General features: G+C 37.2%; 1 long non-coding RNA gene across 1 annotated transcript; it reads right to left on the bottom strand.

The window, feature by feature from the left end:
• Positions 1 to 12,133: 12,133 nt before the first annotated feature.
• On the bottom strand, positions 12,134 to 17,784 carry LOC139147940 (uncharacterized). Its single transcript, XR_011555840.1, has 3 exons — positions 17,555 to 17,784; positions 16,783 to 17,081; positions 12,134 to 13,325 (listed from the first exon to the last, which is right to left on the bottom strand). It is a non-coding gene; the product is annotated as an uncharacterized lncRNA (long non-coding RNA).
• Between the last annotated feature and the right edge of the window lie 2,690 nt (positions 17,785 to 20,474).

Genomic DNA, 20,474 nt, shown 5'->3' with positions numbered 1-20,474 from the left:
TACTATATAGTGACTGGAAATAATATAATCACATGGTTAAATTGTATTGACATGAATGCCTTTCACAGGCACTGGATGATGCACAACATACTGCTCTTTGTCACACAGATCAATTATTCCCCCCTGAATAACCTACACATTTTACTGTTTGGGTGTTTCCCTGTCCGTCCATCGATAGCATACGCGTCAGTCTAGTTTGTCCATTTATCATAACATGCACTCAGATCTTCTGAATTATTCTTGAACTTCTCTTGACCTCAGCACAATCGATTATAACTGTGATGTGAACATGCCATTAAATTCTTTAGTTGCTCTGTCTGAAAAGACAGTGTTTTTCAGATAGAGTGACTATCAAACCTATGTTGTTTGTCATCTTTTTTCAATCAAATTTTCAACCTTGAGCTCCTCTGTCAATGACGCAGAGCTTATATCAAATAAACTGAATTTTCGTTATCCTCACCCGTCTGTAGTTTGTCAACAATTTCCTTCTCCTCTTGAACCAACCATTCCGATTGCTTTGAAATTTGATATGCACGTCACTTTGGGTGACCTCAGTTAGGTTTATTCAAATTGTGATGAAATTTGTATATATGTATTTTTGGGGCATTTTTTGCTGTTTTCAGTAAAAACATCTCTGAAGCCGCTTGTCCGATTGCTTTGAAATTGATATGCAGTTTACTTAGTGTTACCTCAGTTAGGTTTGTTCAAATGGGGTGAAATGTACAAATTTGTATTTTTAAAGCAATTTTTGTCATTTTTTGTCAAATAATATTTAAAAATCTTCAAAACTCCAGTTCATACAGCTTTGATATTTGCCATATTTGGGACATAGGTCTCTAGGGATGACCTTTTTCAGATTTGATGCAAATTTTTATTTTTAAGGCAATTTTTGGTCAAACATTTATTTCACCAAGCCACTTGTCTGACAGCTTTGATACTTGGTATACAGATTTACAGGGATGATCAAAATGTGAAATACTCAAATTATGATGAAATCTACAATTTTGTATTTTTGGGGCAATCTTTGTGGTTTTTGGTCAAATGCTTTATTTCTCATCTGATGGCTTTGATGTTTGGTAGACAGGTTCCTACAGACGAACCAAATGTGATGTATTGAAATAATGATGAAATCTGTAATTTTGTATTTTGGGGTCAAATTTTGCCATTTTTGGTCAAAACATTTGTTTCTGAAAAAGTGTTTGCGTTATAGCTTTGATATTAAATTTATACGTTCCTAAGGGTTAATCTTAACATGTGATGTATTGAAATAATGATGAAATCTGTAATTTTGTATTTTGGGGTCAAATTTTTTTCTCAAAAAACAAACTACTGATCTCAAAGCTTTGGTTGACATGTTTTCAGGGATGAACTTAATGTGATATGTTCAAATTATGCTGAAATCTTTAGTTGTGTATTTTTGCAGCTACTTTTGCCATTTTTGATCAGGCCATCCCGAAATGAGCTATCAAAGATGTCCACCTTCTTCATCAACTCAAGTGTTACAAATGGTTATTCTCTACAAACACAGCACACAGCTATATAAGCCATCAGGTCCCTTGTTCTCTGAAACCATAGGTCAGAAAAATGTCATACAATTAAGTCCCTAGTTGGATTTATTCAAATAATAACAAAATCTTTTGAAATTATCCTTCCCTCTGTGACTGAAGATCTGACAGTATTTACATTTTATATTTAGTTTCTTGATGGCTACTCTTATCCAAATTTGTTAAAATTTATGTGATCTTTGGGTAATAGATGCTCTGGAGAGGGCCTTACAGATTCATGTAAAGGACATTGATATTTTGGGGTCAATATTAAAAATGGTATACACTAATACACTTCTAATCACCAAATTCTGGTCATGTATATTTATCCTGCCAAGTCCATATTTCACCACCAGGTCAAGGTGGTTAAAATTAATGAAACACAACGTATTCCATATGATGTATTTTAACATAATACTGTACATTTGAAGGCTGTTGAAAACAAAATACTATAAAGTTGTTTTTTTTTGACAAAAGATGCTATAACATACCAAGCCAAGTGGGTGAAAATGCGTCATTTTTTGGCTCAATACCGCTTTTTACTGACCTGGCTGATGGGGAATTGATACAGTTATTACTGTCTGGCAGGAAAAGGGTTAAATCAATAGTCAAATTTTGTATGCATGATCTTCTAGTGACTTCAGTCAGATTTGTTAGCCCTACGGACATCGTCCGGGGGACTTATAGGTTTGGTCATGTCCGTCACGCAGATATCTCAGGTCAATTTCTTTCAAACTTTGCACAAGGATAGTACCCTACCCCATACAGATGCATGTCGATTTGTTTCACAATGCGATCAAATTTGGCCGTGTTAGAGGACTTTTTAGTTTACATCTCCATAGACTCCCATGTACTGGTATAAGTCACTTCTCCAAAGACTCCCATGTATAAGGCCAAGAAAAATAAAATTTAGTTTCTCATCGTAGTCATATTGCAAAAAGGATGCAGTGACACAGTTTTTAGTCCCCACGGATGAAGTCCAGGGGCTTATAGATTGGGTCATGTCTGTCCGTTCGTCCATCCCGTCGTCCATCAGTTCACGCAGATGTCTCAGATATTGTGATATGTCACGTGGCCTTGGTGACCTTTGACCTGAATATACATATTTGTCCATAACTCAGTACCCACAAGTGCTGCACCCTTCATGTATGGTATGATGGGACACCTATGACGCAACATATTGTACCTCATTAATTATGCACATATCTAATTTTGAGCGAGCCAAGAGAGCTAGAGGTCTGATTTTTGGTATATAGGGATAAGTTAGCAATACAATTTTTTGGACAAAATGTCACGTGACCTCGGTAACCTTTGATATATCAAATATACATATTTGTCCATAACTCAGTTACCACAAGTGGTACACCCTTCATATTTGGTATGATGGGAGACCTTATGACACCACATACTGTACCTCATTTATTATGCACATATCTAATTTTGAGCGAGCCAATAGAGCTAGAGGTCTGATTTTTGGCATATAGGGATAAGTTAGCAATACTATTTTTTTGGACAAAAAGTCATGTGACCTTGGTGACCTTTGACCTGAAATATACACATTTGTCGATAACTCAGTAACCACAAGTGGTACACCCTTTGTATTTGGTATGTTGGGAGACCTTATGACGCCACATACTTTACCTCATTAATTATGCGCATATCAAATTCTGAGCAAGCCAAAAGAGCTGGATGTCTAATTTTTGGTATATAGGGATAACTATAGGATAGAAGTTTTTGACAAAATGTCATGTGACCTCGATGACCTTTATGTAAAAAATACGTTTATGTCAATAAATAAGTAACCACAAGTGCTATGTCCTTTATATTTAGTAGGATGGAAGACCTTATGACAACGCTTTACCTCATTAATTATGCACACATCTAATTCTGGGCAAGTGAATAGAGCTAGAGGTCTGATTTTTGGCATATAGGGATTAATTAGCAATACAATTTTTTTCAAAATGTCACGTGACCTCGATGACCTTTGACCTTGATTATACATATATATGCATAACTCAGTTCTATACCCTCAAATTTTGATAGGATATTAGACCATAAGATGTCACATCTTATACCTCATTTATAATGCGCATATGTACTTCTTGGCTGGCCAATACAGCTAGAGGTCTGATCTTTTTTCCCGATTTAGAACCATAACTTAGACATGCCTCATGTGTTTCAAATTGGGAACAACGACATAGACCTATGTGCCCGTAGATCTCAACATATACACTCCAGTGATACTTCCCAATGACCACATTTCCCTGCCCATCAAGACTAATACTCCTATTACAAGTGGGGACTATGTCATTGTCAATGACTTGTTCAAATTATAATGAAATGGACTATATTATCTGATAAAACTACAGTTTGGACCCCTAGTCCTTTCCCATCACTCTACAATTAGACTCCTATGTTAGAATGTTAGACATTCTGGTCATGTATATTTTTATCAATAGTCAACTTGGTATGCATGTGTGATGATCTTCTAGTGACCAATCAGATGTGTTCTTCAAATTGTGGTGAAATGTGTATATTATGAGGTTATTACGAAAATACCGCAAAGGATGCACCGACATTGGCGCAGCGTATCGTCCGACGCAAAGCGGAGGGCGATGCGCAGCGCCAATGTCCGAGTGCATGATCCTTTGCGGTATTTTCATAATAATCTTATTAGTAACATCTTATATTCGTGACTGGGGCATCAAGTTGTCAGAGTAATGACCGTTTTCATGCAATGTGAACAATTTTCCTTCCGATTTTCAGCGCAAGTGTGCGCTCTCTGGGATGCACTTCTGCAAGTTCTGGATAGTATAGTGTGTGTGTGCACTACACACATACCGGTATGTTCAGAGCGCGTGCTAGACATATTCTGGCACTCGGCCATGTCCCTTGAAACCGTTCAGCAGTGAACACATAGATACAGCTGCAGGGATGGGGCGCCTTGAAACCGTACGTGTTACGGAACGGGCGTTCCGCACGGCTTTTTTAGCGCACGCTAAATTGTATTGTTCTCGATGGTAGATTTATAATATTATCCGATATTATGTGATAAAACTATAGGTGTAGCACCTGGTCCTATCGCATCACTCTGTTATTAGACCCTAGGTTAGAATTTAGACATTATTATCGATTTTATCTGATATTATCCAATAAAACTTTAGGTTCAGTACCTGGTCCTTTCCCATCATTCTAATATTAGACTCTAAGTTAGAATTTACATGATAATATAGATTTTATCTTACATTAACCACTGAATAATAGAATTTTCATTAATGAAGACAAACAAAAATTATCTGATGATGAAACTAGTGCCTATGTTGCGCCTTCATGCAAAAAAGGGGTGAACTAAGTGAGTTTGTTCAAATTGTGGTGAAATTTACATATTTGTATTTTCAGAGCATTTTTTCTCACTCTGGCATGCCACATCTAACCAAACATGAGCAAAGTATTATTGATGCTAACCAGGAAAATAGTGAAATTTGCATTTGCAAATTTTGGGGCTGGTTTTCCAATATTTGTCAAAATATGATCTTAGAGCTGTGAAATTCAATCTTGTTATTGGGCCTATGGATTAAATAGGCAGATTAATTTTAAGTAGGGATGGTTGTCCGTCATACATTTTAGTATTTATGTGCATGCCATTTTTCATTGGTGCACATGATATTTTACCTATGCCAGTAATTTCACCAACTGGTTAAAGTCAGTGGTGATGTTGTGGTAGTGAATTTTGTCTGCGGGCTGAATAGATGGCTGGATATAGATAGACAGATAGTGAATACTTAAGACATGTCCGTAAACCACATAAACACAAAACTTTGATCACTTGGGTTTTGAAAGCCAGTGAATATTTAGCTGAAAATGTGAAGATTAGGATTATTATTTTGCATATTTTTGTTAGTTGACAAGCTATGACAGTGTATAGGGAGAGGCGAAATGTGGCTGTAAACAGCATGTAGCGGGCCAAGCCCATTGGCTGGGCCCTATTGGTTTCATTCTTCTTCTTCATCTTCCCCCATCAATTCTTTGCCAGCCTAGATCTTGGAAACCTCTGCATGTACACTTCCCAATCTTGATACAGTGATCAGGGCCAGTAAGAGGTGGTGCACCTAACTTTTGAAGTTTTAATTAGTCACGTGACCTGGTGACCATATTGGATTTTATGAAAACCTAAATGTGGCTTTCCCTTGTGACCTAGGGGTCTGGTCAATTTGAAATTTGGTGTGTAGCAAGCATGTTCCCTTTCTTTAAAATTTGCTAATAAAATCGTTAAAGGTCACGTGATCGACCTTGGCCGCCATATTGGATTTTCAAAAAAGTCCAATTTAATCTAAAAAGGTCTTAAGGTAGCTACATACCTTTTAGACACTTTCAGATTTTTATTTTTTTTCTCAATTGAACACGTCCCAAACCCCAATAAAGTATACATTTTCTGAAAGCCCTGATATAGAGCTATCCGACCAAGCACAGTACACGGTCATTATTTGCATAGGAGTCACGTGACAAGCGTTTTGCTGAAGCTTCAAAAAAACGGTTTTTCCCGCCTTATGCGAACACGCTGCAAGATTTCCGGTTGGAATTTCTTCATTGACAAGCCTTGACAATATCCTTCAAAACCGTGTCTGGGATTTTCTTTATATGCCTTTGTTTTTTTTAAATGTGCTCTTAAAGGTGTTAGATGAAGGTGCTTTTCAAGGAATTTTAATTATCACGCCATATAATTTGAATGGAGCCTCCGGGAAAAAATCGCAGACACGGTTTTGAAGGATATGAAAGGATAAGAAAATGTATACTTTATTGGGGTTTGGGACGTGTTATATTGAGAAAAAAATAAAACTCTGAAAGTGTCTAAAAGGTATTTAGCTACCTTAAACTCCAGAACAAACTGACCCTTTGAATCGAAATTTTACACATGTCATTACTAGTAAGAGTACTATAAAGTGTGTGAAAGGCAATGGATCGGTCATGTGTTTTGCAGCCATATTGAATTTTCAAAAAATCCATTTAAATCTACAAAAATCTTAAACTCTTTTACCAGAACACTATCTTAGTTGCAATTTTGCTCATGTCTTAACTGGTGTAAGTACTATGTTTGTGAAGGCCCTAGGATCAGTCACGTGATTGGCCGCCATATTGGATATTAAAAAAATCCAATTTAATATTTAAAAATCTTAAACTCCAGTACCAGAACCCCATGTTAACTTGTTTGCAAAAGGCATTTGGATTGGTCACATGGCTGGGCTGCCATATTGGATTTTTGGTAAAATCAAATTGAATCTACAAAAATCTTAAAATCCAGAACCAACCCACCATTTGAACTGAAATGTTATTCATGTCATCACTAGTGCAAGTATCGAGTTTGAAAAAGGTATATGGATTAGTTACGTGATTTGGCGGCCATATTGGTTTTTGTGAAAAACATGGTACTCAGCAACTAATATTCAAAAGTCTTTTTCTCAAGCATCATTTGAAGTTAAACTTTACTCATATCATCCTTAGTGTGGGAACTTTCCAGTCTGCGAAAGACATATGGGGGTTACGTAGTTCAGCGGCCATATTTCTTTTCACAAAAAATCTACAATAACCAGGAGATGATATTCACAATTCTTCTTTATGAGAACAAAAAGACCATTTAAGCTCAAATTTTGCACATATTATCATCAGTGCAATTACTTTCGACCATGGCAACCGCTCGAGCCCTGCCAACGCTGCTTGCAGTGTTAATTAACCAATTGTTTGTCTTCATGTGATCTTCATACTGCATGATTGAAAGTACAAGAATTACCATATTCATTTGATAATGAGACCCCTTTAGTTTTTTTTGGCCTTCTGTTCACAAGACCTCTAAGATATTGTTGGTTTTTTTGGCCTTCTGTTCACAAGACCTGGAGCCATGAGCTACTTGCATCCTCCAAACAATGAATAGCGCTATATGCATGGGATTCCAACTTGACATTCAGAGTCACTGAAAATTTACATGTTGTAACCATGTGCCAAGGAGAATGCCAGTGACTCTTGCAATATCACTCTGGCATCCACCATAGCAGCTGCTTAAAAATGTACCATTTAATCCTATTTTTACCAGGCTACATAGACAAACCATAGAAATAAATACCACTTGGGAGAAAGAAGATTAAGGTAGCTACATACCTTTAAGACACTTTCAGATTTTTTTTTTTCTCAATTGAACACGTCCCAAACCCCAATAAAGTATACATTTTCTGAAAGCCCTGATATAGAGCTATCTGACCAAGCACAGTACTTAGTCATTATTAGCATAGGAGTCACGTGACAAGCGTTTTGCTGAAGCTTCCAAAAACCGGTTTTTCCCGCCTTATGCGAACACGCTGCAAGATTTCCGGTTGGAATTTCTTCATTGACAAGCCTTGATTATATCCTTCAAAACCGTGTCTGGGATTTTCTTTATATGCCTTTGTTTTTTTTTAATGCGCTCTTAAAGGTATTAGATGAAGGTGCTTTTCAAGGAATTTTAATTATCACGCCATATAATTTGAATGGAGCCTCCGGGAAAAAATCGCAGACACGGTTTTGAAGGATATTGTCAAGGTTTGTCAATGAAGAAATTCTAACCGGAAATCTTGCAGCGTGTTTGCATAAGGCGGGAAAAACCGGTTTTTTGAAGCTTCAGCAAAACGCTTGTCACGTGACTCTTATGCAAATAATGACCGTGTACTGTGCTTGGTCGGATAGCTCTATATCAGGCTTTCAGAAAATGTATACTTTATTGGGTTTGGGACGTGTTCAATTGAGAAAAAAATAAAAATCTGAAAGTGTCTAAAAGGTATGTAGCTACCTTAAGAGTCACCGCTCCTAGTGTAGTAGTGACACGTCACCATATTATGTCATATGCAGTTAGACCCTTTGACCCAGACAGGTGGCCCAGGCTGACGAGTTAAGGGCTCTAAGCTTGTACTATGCATGTTATGTCACATGCAGTTTGACCCTTTGATCCAGACAGGTGACCCAGGCTGGTGAGATATTAGGGCTCTCAGCATGCAGTTATTTAGTTCAAAGAGGTAGCTGTTTACCCATTTGTAGTTTTAAGCTTTCATTTGTCATTTATATGGCAGACAATTGGGAGCTCTTCTGTTTAGCTTGAAGGTGATGTATGTATGTATATACGTACGTACAGTACCTACGTATGTATGTATGTACGTATGTATGTATGTATGTATGTATGTACGTACGTCCATCAACCACAAAAACTTAGGAAATGCTGCATGTAGGACGTGTTTTTGGTCTGTATGTGTATCATGAGTTGTAGATGGTACAATGTGTTCAAATAAAGATGTCAACTGTAAATATATGCATTTTAGCTTCAAAAATGCGAAAATTGTCAGAAATCGAAAACTCTACCGGTCCAATTACTTTGATACTTGGTATCCAGTATAGTGATTATACAAGTCATGTTTGTTCATATTGTTATGAAATCTGTAATATTCAAATTGTTAGAAAATTTTGGCCAATTTTCCTAATTATAAGCATTATGGCATTTTTATGCACATCAAATCCTATGCTTGCTAATAAGGGATTGGGCTGGAAAATTTGTTTCCATATGGAAAATAGAGACAAAATGTTTCCAAATTTTTGAATGACCCCTTGAACTTTATCAGTGTATCTCAGCAACCACAACAGTTCTGGTATGTAGTAATGTGGTGCTCCTCTTTTAGGTCCTCTCCTTAATGACTAAAAAACCTGATTAATTATGTACATCTCTAATTTTAGACTGATAATATGGCTGGGGGTTTGTCTTTTTCTCACAAATGGACCAGTATGGGACTTTTATTTCCCTAAATATTTTGGTCATTTTCACACTGCAGTATCTACAACAGATACTTCCCTTGTAAAGACTTTTTCTTGCTTTTCCCTTGCATGTGGACCAGGATGGGAACAAAATATATTAACCCACATGCAAATCACATTTATTGCCATAAAAATGTGAATGGGCCAAAAATGGCCTGAATTCATAATGAGGCATCATTTCTCAATGACCCAGGCTTTACATGTTGCACAGCCAAGGGTAAGTCAGTTTGATGCTTGACCTATCAACCTGCCACAAATTTGGTAGGAATTTTGGAAATCAAGAAGCAGCAGTGGAGAAAGTATAAGTTATTTGAAGGCCTGTGCACTACTTTGATACTTAGAGTCGACCCTCTCCCTTATTATTCACTGTTTAGAGAGACTGCCCAAGCAATAATGTAATTGCACATCAAGTCTAACCGTGCAGTGTTACAGCTTTAACCATATTGACTATATTTCTGAGGTTCTGTAATACAATTGCGTGACTTTGGCATAAATACTGATCATCATTTATGATTCCACTGCAGTTGAGTAATTTTGCAAGTCTGCAACAATGACAGAAATATTAAAGTCTTATCAACATGTTCATCATCATAAATTTATTAATATCAGAGTCTGTACTACAACAGCGTGATTTTTGGCTTCCTGACTACAGCTATTTGCATCAGACATCCCTACTGCACTAAAAACAACTGCAAAATGGAATGATCCTGAGATTGACATTGAGAAATTGTAGCAGTTTTTGAATAGTATATATAATGGTTGGTTTATTCGGTATTTCAAGGCCATCGGCCCATATTACATTAACAGTATTGATAAAGGTAAACAAAAAGACACAGTACATTAAGTATTCAATTCATTTGCACGATTTCGGATATTGAAAGCATGAAACATAAAAGCAGCTATACGTTGTATTGTTTCTACATTTTCATGGGTAAGCAATTCAGTAAACTTAGCTTCTGATGGAGGATTATAATAATAATGATCAATATATTTTTTTCTGAAGTGTTCAATGAAAGAGCAAACCAATAAAAAGTGAAATTCATCTTCAACCTCATTAGCTTCACAAAATCTACATAGCCTTTGACTCTTTTCTATGCCATGTTTTCTGTCGGTTTCAATTTGTAAATTATGTGATGAGCACCTAAAGCGTGCAAGCATATGCATATGAATAGGTATTTTAACATGAAATAAATACTTTTCTGGTTCTAGAGACATCTTAAAAGAACGATATGAAACAAGCTTATCTAATGAACAAATTTCACTATGCCAATCTAGATACAAAACTCTCTTAAAATTAACAACAAACTTTTTCACAAAACCTTTTAAATCTTTCACTTCTTGATTTTCCCAGTAATCTTGTAAATCACACAAAAATAAAAGTTCTTTCACCTCATGTACCCAGGTTGTTTTTTCCTGACGCCAGATGTTTCAATATTAAGGAGCATATCATAACATTTCCTAGGATATCTATATTTTGGCATATTAATTAGTTTTGCCCAATATTTAATAAAACGCTTGGCCGTATAAAGAAATATGGGATATCTGCCACATTCCCCCAATACGGCCACGTTTGGGGCTTTACTTGAAACCCCTAAAAATACACGACATGCGAGAAGCTGTATTCTTTCTAAACAATTGTATTTTCTATAGCCCCAAATTTCAGCTCCATATGTTAAAATGGGCAAAACCGTGGTGTCAAAAATTTTAAAATAGGCATCGTAGGTCAGCATACCGGTCTTTTTCGTGGCCTTATATAAACCGAAAAACGATTTCCTTGCCTGGTTTGCAATTGTCTTTGTCGCCACAGACCACTGGAGACGACATGACAACATAACACCTAGATATTTATAATACGAAACCACTTCAACAAGTTTTCCTTTGTAGACCCATTTTTCTAATTTTGACAGTTTTCCACCAGCTTTGAAAACAATAACTTTGGTTTTTTCTAAATTAACAGATAATTTCCACTTGTCACAATATACACTTAAGCTATTTAGTAAACGTTGTAACCCTATTATCGTATCTGAAAAAAGTGCTACATCATCGGCAAACAAAAGGCAAAGAATTTCAACCAAATCAGGTGTTAATTGTATACCACGTAGCCCACCACTTTCAAGTTCATGTGGTAATTCATTAATGAAAAATGAAAATAGAAACGGGCTAAGCATACAACCCTGTCGCACTCCTAAAGGACATTCAAAATAATCTGTTAAAGTACAATCTGATCTAACGCATGCTTTCACATCCTGGTAAATCGCATGTAACATCCTGAACATTTTCCCACTAACACCTCCCTTAAGGAGAACATACCAAAGCCTTTGTCTCTCTACTGTATCGAAGGCCTTGGAAAAGTCAACGAAAACACAGTAAAATTTACCACGTTTTATCGTCAAATATTTCTGAACAACTGACTGAAGAATAAAGATATTATCAATAGTGGAATATCCACATCTAAAACCAGCTTGTGCCTCGTTGACCTTACCAAGAGCCTCCGACCAGTAAACTAAACGATTATTCAGAACAGAAGTAAAAATTTTACTGAACACGCTTAATAGAGAAATTCCTCTATAGTTCTTTGGTGAGTTCAAAGAGCCTTTTTTATGCAGAGGTACTATTATCGCTTTCGCCCATTGGCTTGGAAACTGACCATATAGTTAACAGGGCTCGAAATTAGCGGTAGTCCCGCGTCCACAGACTACCAACTTTTCTCTTGGGCTACCAAAATCCGTGAAATGGTAGTCCAGACGGACTACCAAAGCCTGGAATATAAAATTCAGTCAGTATTAGGCATGCCTTTTGTCCGGACCAATCTAAATACTAAATGCAGTCAAACCCAACTGGACACAGAATGAAAGGGGTTTTCAATACAATGATAGGTCACCAAACTTTTGAGTGTCACTGTTGTCAATTATACCAGTTTACTTTGGTTATTAGAGGTGTGCAAGTATTCACATCAAATGACTAGCAAATTCACTTCATTGGCAGAATCTTGAAAAATAGCATTTCTTCTCTGGTTAATGAAAAAAATCCCTAAACTAAATTATGCATGGGCTACCAGTCATTGTCACTGGGCTACCAACTTCACAAAACGGTAGCCCAAGTGGACTATCTGGGAAAAAAGTTAATTTCGAGCCCTGAATAAGGTAACAATAATTGCTCTGATGATTTGAAAAATTCACCCAACAGGTCGTCAGGGACGGCTGACTTTCCAGCCTTCAAATTATGTATTGCATTTGATATTTCCATATCTGTAATTGGTCCATTTAAAATGTCCCAATCAATTTCTGAAATAGGAGTCAATACGTCAACATCATTCATAAGGTCTTTCAAATCTTCTGACAAGGAAAAACTAAGATCAATAACTGTATTTATAGAAAAAAGACTACTAAAATAATCAAACCAATCACTCGAGCCAATGGTATTATCAGGTCGGCTCACCTGCGTTAAAGGTATACAGTCACCTGTAATCTAAATATGTCCATATATGGTCAAAGGGGCGTTCCTTGGTATTCAAAACGCCCATGTGATGGCGCTGTTTTTAAAAAGTGGCCACCCGCTTAAAATCTGTGATTGGTTAGATTTTCTCTTTCCATGGTTACTGCGGCATAATTGGAACAGGTGACAGTACACCTTAAACCGACACACGGTGGCTCAAAATTGCTTAGGCGCAGTAGAACACGTGTTTACTAAAATGTCCTTTTCTTTATCAAAATAGTCACGTTTTTTGGAACGACAAACTTGCTTGAATCTTTGTTTTGCTCTTTTATATTCTTGAAGTACTCTGTGATCATTTTCTCGACGAAAAGTATTCAACATGCTAAATTTCCTTTCTTTCAAATTTTCACACTCTTTGTCATACCAACGTGGTTGTCTCTTCATATTTCTCTCTGGACCAATTGTAATACATCTCTTCATGCCACATCTTTCCGCAGCAGACTTCAAGAAATCCTCGATCGTCTTAATAAAATTACAAACATCAATGCTGGGGTCAACAACTATAGAGTCAAGTTAGTCGACAATGTCACGTTTTTTTAAAAACTCTGTGTATGTATTTAACTTTTCTGTGTCCCAAACATATTTCACGGTCTTCCCCTTAATCTGCACATCTTCAGTATTGCTAGTGCTGATGCCCGAGTTAATTTCAAAATGCTTTGGAAAATGATCTGATTCTGTACGCAACATAATCGCAAAAGAAGAGATTTTCGAGTAAAGACGTGAAGAAACCAGAGTATAATCAACAACACTTGTTCCTGCATTTGCTATACAAGTAATTTCACCTTGATTTGCATCATCTCCTGCTCTTCCATTTAACATATGTAAATTAAAAGAACAACACAGGGAGAGCAGTGATCGACCGTAACTATTCACCTCTTTATCTTTCGATGTACGAGGCTCATTAAAATAATTATTATCATACAAAACATCATCGCTAACAACATACATTGTGTTATCATCAATAATGAAATCACATTCTTGACCGGTGCGAGCATTTAGGTCACCTGTTACAATAACATAAACATAAACTTCTGGTAACTTACTAAGGATGTTAAAGAGGCACTCCCACTTCGTAACATTTTAAAAACACATTTTTTAATGCCAACGGCCGATATTTGACGTGGCCACTGCGCGCGGATCGCGAGTTATCGATAAAAACATGTCATTTCCCGAGCGTATTTTTCACATCCCGAAGTTTTACGATCGTTTCTGATTTTGACCCGAAATCCTCCGAAGGTTTGTTGTTGTGCTGATTGACGATATTCTAGGGAGTCTACAATAAGTTCTAACGACGCAATTAATTTACTTCCCACTGCAAAGACTTTATACAGCATTATGCCTTTATACCTCAGGTAAGTTTATTAAACTTCTCCTTAGTTTTTGTCGTTTTCATTATTCTAAATCAGTTGTATTATATTTTTAACCAATACCACATAAACATCAGTTTTTAAGGTGTCAAATATTAGCCGCCTCCGATGGCTACATTTTGTCGTCTGCTACACAGTACGCCCGCGCGTGGTATGCGTCTATGCATACCACGCGGCGGCCGCTATGTATCGACCGCACGTAACTGTGCAAATCACCTGTGCGAATTCCGGTGGAATAAGCAAAAATTGTTTTTCGTTTTTACGCCTAGTCAGTGAGACTCAGCTTTCTCCCAGGGGGCATGACCGATCACCGACGCAAGTGGTACTGTGGCGTACAGCAGCGTAAGCGTAGACTCGTACTCCATAGCTTAGTTGACAATGGCCCCAGTGCCGAACGTTCGATGTTTGGAAGCTGAATTTAGGTGGGCCACCGGAATTCAAACTTTTACTTTTTTGAAGACATGTTTTTATCGATATCTCGCGATCCGCGCGCAGTAGCCACGTCAAATATCGACCGTTGGCATTAAAAAAATGTGCTTTAAAAATGTTACCAGGTGGGAGTGCCACTTTAATAAGCTCATTTTCGAGTAGTTCAATACCAGTTTTTGAATAGACGTTTTTTGTATTGTATCATAAGGGTTCAATTGTACTTTTATGGGTGCAGTGTGAGTAAGTGTGTCTGTGAGTTGTCTACGTCTTTCACATATTTTGCAGAGAAAGTGTAACATTGTGTCCTTCTTAGGGGCAGGTGGATTTGTCAGGATTTTTGCAGAGAAAGTGTAACATTCGATTTTGTCCTTCTGAGGCACAGGTGGGATTTGTCAGAATTTGCTGAGGAAAAGATCGAAAAAGGAAAAGAACTATAATAAAGAAAAGGTATCCTGTAACATCTTAATATTTATTTGTCACTGTTTTTGTGAGCTTCAACTCAAAAATAACCTTTTGTGAGTACTTAATGGGTGGCGGTTACCCTACCAAATTAATGTTCCAGGTGTACCACTGACAATTTACTCATTTTTAAGTATCAGAAAAGTCCGATACTTTCACATAGAGAAGGTTCTTGTAATATGACAGGGAAATTTGCTGAATCTTAGTACGAATCTGAATCCATTTTCGATAAGCCAATACATTGACAGATATATAATTAACAGCCCTGCATTTCCCTTTGTGCCCAGTATTTTCTAGTCAAGTCACTTTTTACTCTTGTGCTTGTAAACTGAGCTTCATACATTGCCACGTCAACAATTTAGAAAAATTTACACTGCCTACAAATATATTCCATGTGACAGACTTCTACATCTGTCCACCCATATCACAAACGAATTTTCAGACCTCATATAACCACATTGCAACCTTCAATCACACTCCCAACTTTTTTAGCTCCACTGTCAGCGACATTGAGCTTATCTAATAGGGTGATGTGAGGCATTGTCCATCGTTCATCAATTTTTTACATTGAAAGCTTTAACTTCAAAAGGGTCAGTTCGATTCCTTTCATATATGGAGCATAAATCCCCAGGGATGACCTTAATCAGATTTGCTCAAATTGTGGAGAACTTTGTAAATTCGTATTTTAAGGCTAATTCGGCCATTTTAGGCAAAAGTCTTCTCCTTTACAGTTGGTCAAACAGCTTTAATATTTGGTATACAGGTCCCTGGTGATGAAATATGCAAATTTGGATTTTGAAGGGAATTACTGTTATTTTTGGTCTAAACACCGTAAAAAAGCTGCAAACAACTGCTGGTCTGATAGCTTTGATATTTGGGATCTAGGGTAGGATGCGCTTACCATTTTCAAAACATCTGACATCACTTTTTGGTCTTTTTGCCGGAGGTCCATACATCTTTCTTTCACAGATTTATATTACTGTGTGTACCTGTACATTGCTATCCAATTTGTGCTGCTTTGTGTCTGTTTTTGTAGCAATTGACCATGTATTAATTTTTATCTATTGTTGTTGGATTTAGGTCCGGTATGATTGTGATTATTTCCGTAGGGATAACATATTTCAGATTTGTTCAAATTGTGCAGCAATATGCAAATTTGTATTTTTAAGGCAATTTTATCATAATTTTTGTTAATTTCTTTTCACTAAAACCATTTGTCTGATAGCTTTGGTATTTGTTAGACAGATTCATAGCGATGATCAAAATGTAATATATTCAAATTATGATGAACTCTGCAATTTCATATTTTAGGGTCATTTTTGCCATTTTGGTCAATTTGGAAAGAAACAGAAGCATCCTTTACTGCAGCTTACCCGTGTCGTATGTGTGTCTATCCCCTTACCCTCACTATCTCTGTGTAGTATTTCAAAGAAAACAGTCCGTGTTTGTTAATTATCCTCCTAAATCCGTCATGAACTTTATGAGCTGGGAAGGAGTTGTTTGGTCAGGGCGATAAGCCTCCGCGTTGGTGATCGGTAGAACTATAACAAATGAATGAAGGGGATTAGTGGGGGTAAAGCACTCAAAATTGCCACCAAACAACCCCATTTTAACATGTAAAATTCAAAATTTTCTGTATTAAGAGGGGGACATCTCCTACTCACCATCCCAAAGTAACTGGATTAATTGTGTGATTTCAGTATTCCACTCCTCTATGCATCAGTCTTTTAAATTCTTGGTCGGTTTGTGCCAAAAACATTTAGCCTACTTCCTGGCACAAAATTAATCACTAACAGTGATAGTTCTTGTGGTCTTCTTACAGATTGAGACCTCGATTATTTCTTGTCTGCTCTACGACTACGACGGTAATTCGAGCCCTGTGTCATATGTACCACAAAATCAGAGTAGCAAGGTTGGTACTTCGCACTTCACTCGCTGTCCTCCATTCATTAATAGACACTGTCTAGTGCAAATGGAAGAGATAACAATTGAATGGCAGGTTTAGAAGTTGACATCTTCAGGTGTCAGGAAATTCATAGCTGTTGTAGCTACAGTTAATTCATTACTTTCAAGTTCATTGTAGTAAAAATGCCGAACAATTGATTGTAATATCGCTATTCGTCCCCTTCTGTTGGGGCATCAAGTGAGATGTTTCTGACCAAACTCGTAGTACGTCATCTAGGAATTCATCATATAATTTGTATGGAGGAAATAAGGTCAATCATTCTGTTGGACGTTGTAAAAGCTTGAGATACCGCTACTCCAAAAAAATGAGACAAAGGGATACAACGGAAATCATGCCGCATTGTTTGATTTTACGAATCAACAGGCTTAATCATCAAGGTTACTATGACGTAAACAACCAGATACTGGCATCACAGAAGATAGGATAAAGTATTTCCAGTCAAACAGTATTATGCAAATGTTGAACCTTACCTAATTGGTGGCATTATATTCCCTAGTAATGTGGACCATGAAGATGTCATAACAGAAATGGGTTGAAAGATCTGTTGCACTCGAATTTAAACGTGATTCTTTCATATGTGTGTTTGTTCTTGCATCTTGATAAAGCTTAAAAGAATAAAAGTCGAACAATATCAATATGAATCCGTAATAAAACGTTGAAACAAGCTACGAAACATTAAAATTCATTTCACGTTTTGGAGACCAAGAACACTAACCAAAATGGGCAACAAGACGGGGAATAAAGGGTTCGCATACAACAATACAGACCCAGCTGTCACCGACGTGGTCATTCACAGTAAAAAGGGTCGCAAATTGTCATTAAGCACGTGGCATTGTCATGACATCGCCCGCAGCACTCACAATGGGGTATGCCTCCATTTTCTAATTTTGAATGTGGGTGCTATTATTCGTTATTAAAGTTCGCGCAATTTGCAAAATGGTTGCCCAGATTGTTTTTCTCGCAAGATTCAACCTTACAAGTAATAACGGTTTCGTGAACTTCGTGTCGGTATCTGTATGTCCTCAATTATTCTATCACGCGTGTGTCTTGAAGTTTGATATTCTAAACCAAATTTTGTGCAAATGTGTTGCTTGTTTCTATGAAAGTTTCACGGAGTCGCTATTGTGCAATAAATGTTACATTTTTTGGGATGAGTGTTATAAGCTGCAAGTGAGTGTGGACGTGTCATTCCGCTTATTAAAAATCTTGTTGTATGGCTGCATTTCGTTCTTAGTGTTGCCGGAGTTGCCTCACAACCTTGCACTTTTCCTTGATGTTAACCTCTCAGATGGTGATTCTGCGTTAACGCGAAACACGATACTTGCCTCGTGGGAGAGCCGAAACTATGACTTATTGTCCTCCCTTTACAGCAAAGCGTACTGTGCTTTCATTTACGCACCCAATCAAGGGCGCGTACGCTATACATGCGTGTGATCACGCGGAACACGTATTATCGCGCTCTTTTGTGTGCGGATTCAAGATTGAAAACGGCTGCACCTGCAGTTTTCGCGTACGGAGAAATCAGCCCGCATCGTTTCGCCATTAGTAAAAGAAAAGGGTTAAAGCACAATCGGCTGTAACTATTGATGTATTTTCCAGTATCTTCGCTCTGTTTATAAACGACGGTTTCTTGTTCTACTCCATCAACTTGTCGACACGGATTCATCGCACTGTTAATGTTTACGATTGGCTTTTAGATCTAAACTTTACTTGTCGAGGCACATTGCATAGTGTTCCTTTTGTTAGCAAGACTAATACTTTGAGTCGGAGTACAATACTGAGGAAGTTACGAAACGTAAGCTTACTTACCTCTCGAACAAAAGTTTGAAATTATGTTAAAAAATCACAGTCTTTGTTCATGTAAAATAGCACACAGTCACATGCTTATTATAAGCCTATAAGGCAATCGAAAGTGGTAAGAATTGATCCATTGATGCCTAGTTATTTTGATCGGGAAAAAAAGCATTTCAAGTGATACAGTTCCCACTCGAAAGCCTACCTCTCACTGTTTCATGAAAATACTATATATTATTGCCTGAATACTTGGGTTTACGTGCCCGAGAGAAGGTGACAATTTGCCCAACGCCAGGAGGGCAAATTGTTTAATTTCCTGCTGCGAGGGCACATAAACCCATGTATTCAGGCAATAATATTTTTATTACATGTCTCTTCACAGTTTACGCTATATGATATTTAGTTAGATGCGGGGCATTCGCAAATAATTTACCAATTATGGACATAATCAAACAGATTTTAACGAAAGTCAATATATAAGTGCGCAGATGAATATTTATATCTAGCATTAAGGGTCTACTTTGACGTCCAAAATGTCGAAGGGCTTCACTGAGTAACCATGGAAACCGGTCCGTACATCGTTCACTTGGCCCGATAACTCCCCGGGTGTTCCTATTCTAATCAATCCACTGATTTTCACTCACATAGAGGTATGTAATAAAATTTCCGCATCACTGGCCGTGTTGTCAAATTTTCGATCAGAGAACCTAATCCTGTAGAAAGGCTTTTTTCAGTGTAATGTCGGAAACCTACGTAGTGTGAAAACATGTTATATGTATACGTGCTTGTGTTCTAAAAGTTTACATCGCGAAGCTATTTGTTGGATCCGCTGTCTATGACATCAGTTGGTGAAAGCCGTTATTCGCAGATCATTCCCATTCCAAGCAATGGTTGTGAATTCTGCCATGAACCTCATAGCCCCGAAACCTATTTTTAGGAGTACACTTAATTTAGATGAACTTATCAATTGATATTGTGTTTCCCTTTAAATACAAATTCTTGAGATAGAAGTGTTCCATTTAAATTAATCGGTCTGCCATTTGACAAAATGTCCGCTGCAAATTTCGGGCGATTTTTTTCCCAATTTCGGCCCCTATCATCCGTAATAAGGATGGACAGGTTTACACGACAGATAATTTAATTGTCCTTAAATACAAGTGTCTTTCCCCTGACCCTTCCTATGCCTCTGGATTACTGTCCTTTAACACTTTTGTGATATGTACTGTTGTTGATAATGTTCCATCGCCCTATGGTAACGAGCTACGTCAATGAGACATATGTTAGTTAAAAGTTATCGATGAAACGTTATACGACACGACGTAACATAGGATAAACCTTTATTCGATTCGCTATATTCGATGTCTATTGCTCAACTATGGTTAATTATTGTTGACTGAATGATATTTCTCCGACAAAGCTGTAGAACACTGAAGTCCATCAAAGCCTTATCGGAAAGATGTAAGCTAATTACTTGTATAGTTTCGAAATTTAAAGATTGGGGCCCTTCCCCCTGATGTAGCATTACGAAGCTTAGAAAGTATACTGTCGAAATTGTAATCATAGCTGTTAGCTGAATCTTAGAATAACAGTATGTGT

Source organism: Ptychodera flava, chromosome 13, assembly GCF_041260155.1.
Source record: "Ptychodera flava strain L36383 chromosome 13, AS_Pfla_20210202, whole genome shotgun sequence".
NCBI classification, from domain to species: Eukaryota; Metazoa; Hemichordata; class Enteropneusta; family Ptychoderidae; genus Ptychodera; species Ptychodera flava.
The sequence above is the reverse complement of the archived record's forward strand: the minus strand, read 5'-3'. Positions and strand labels throughout refer to the sequence as shown.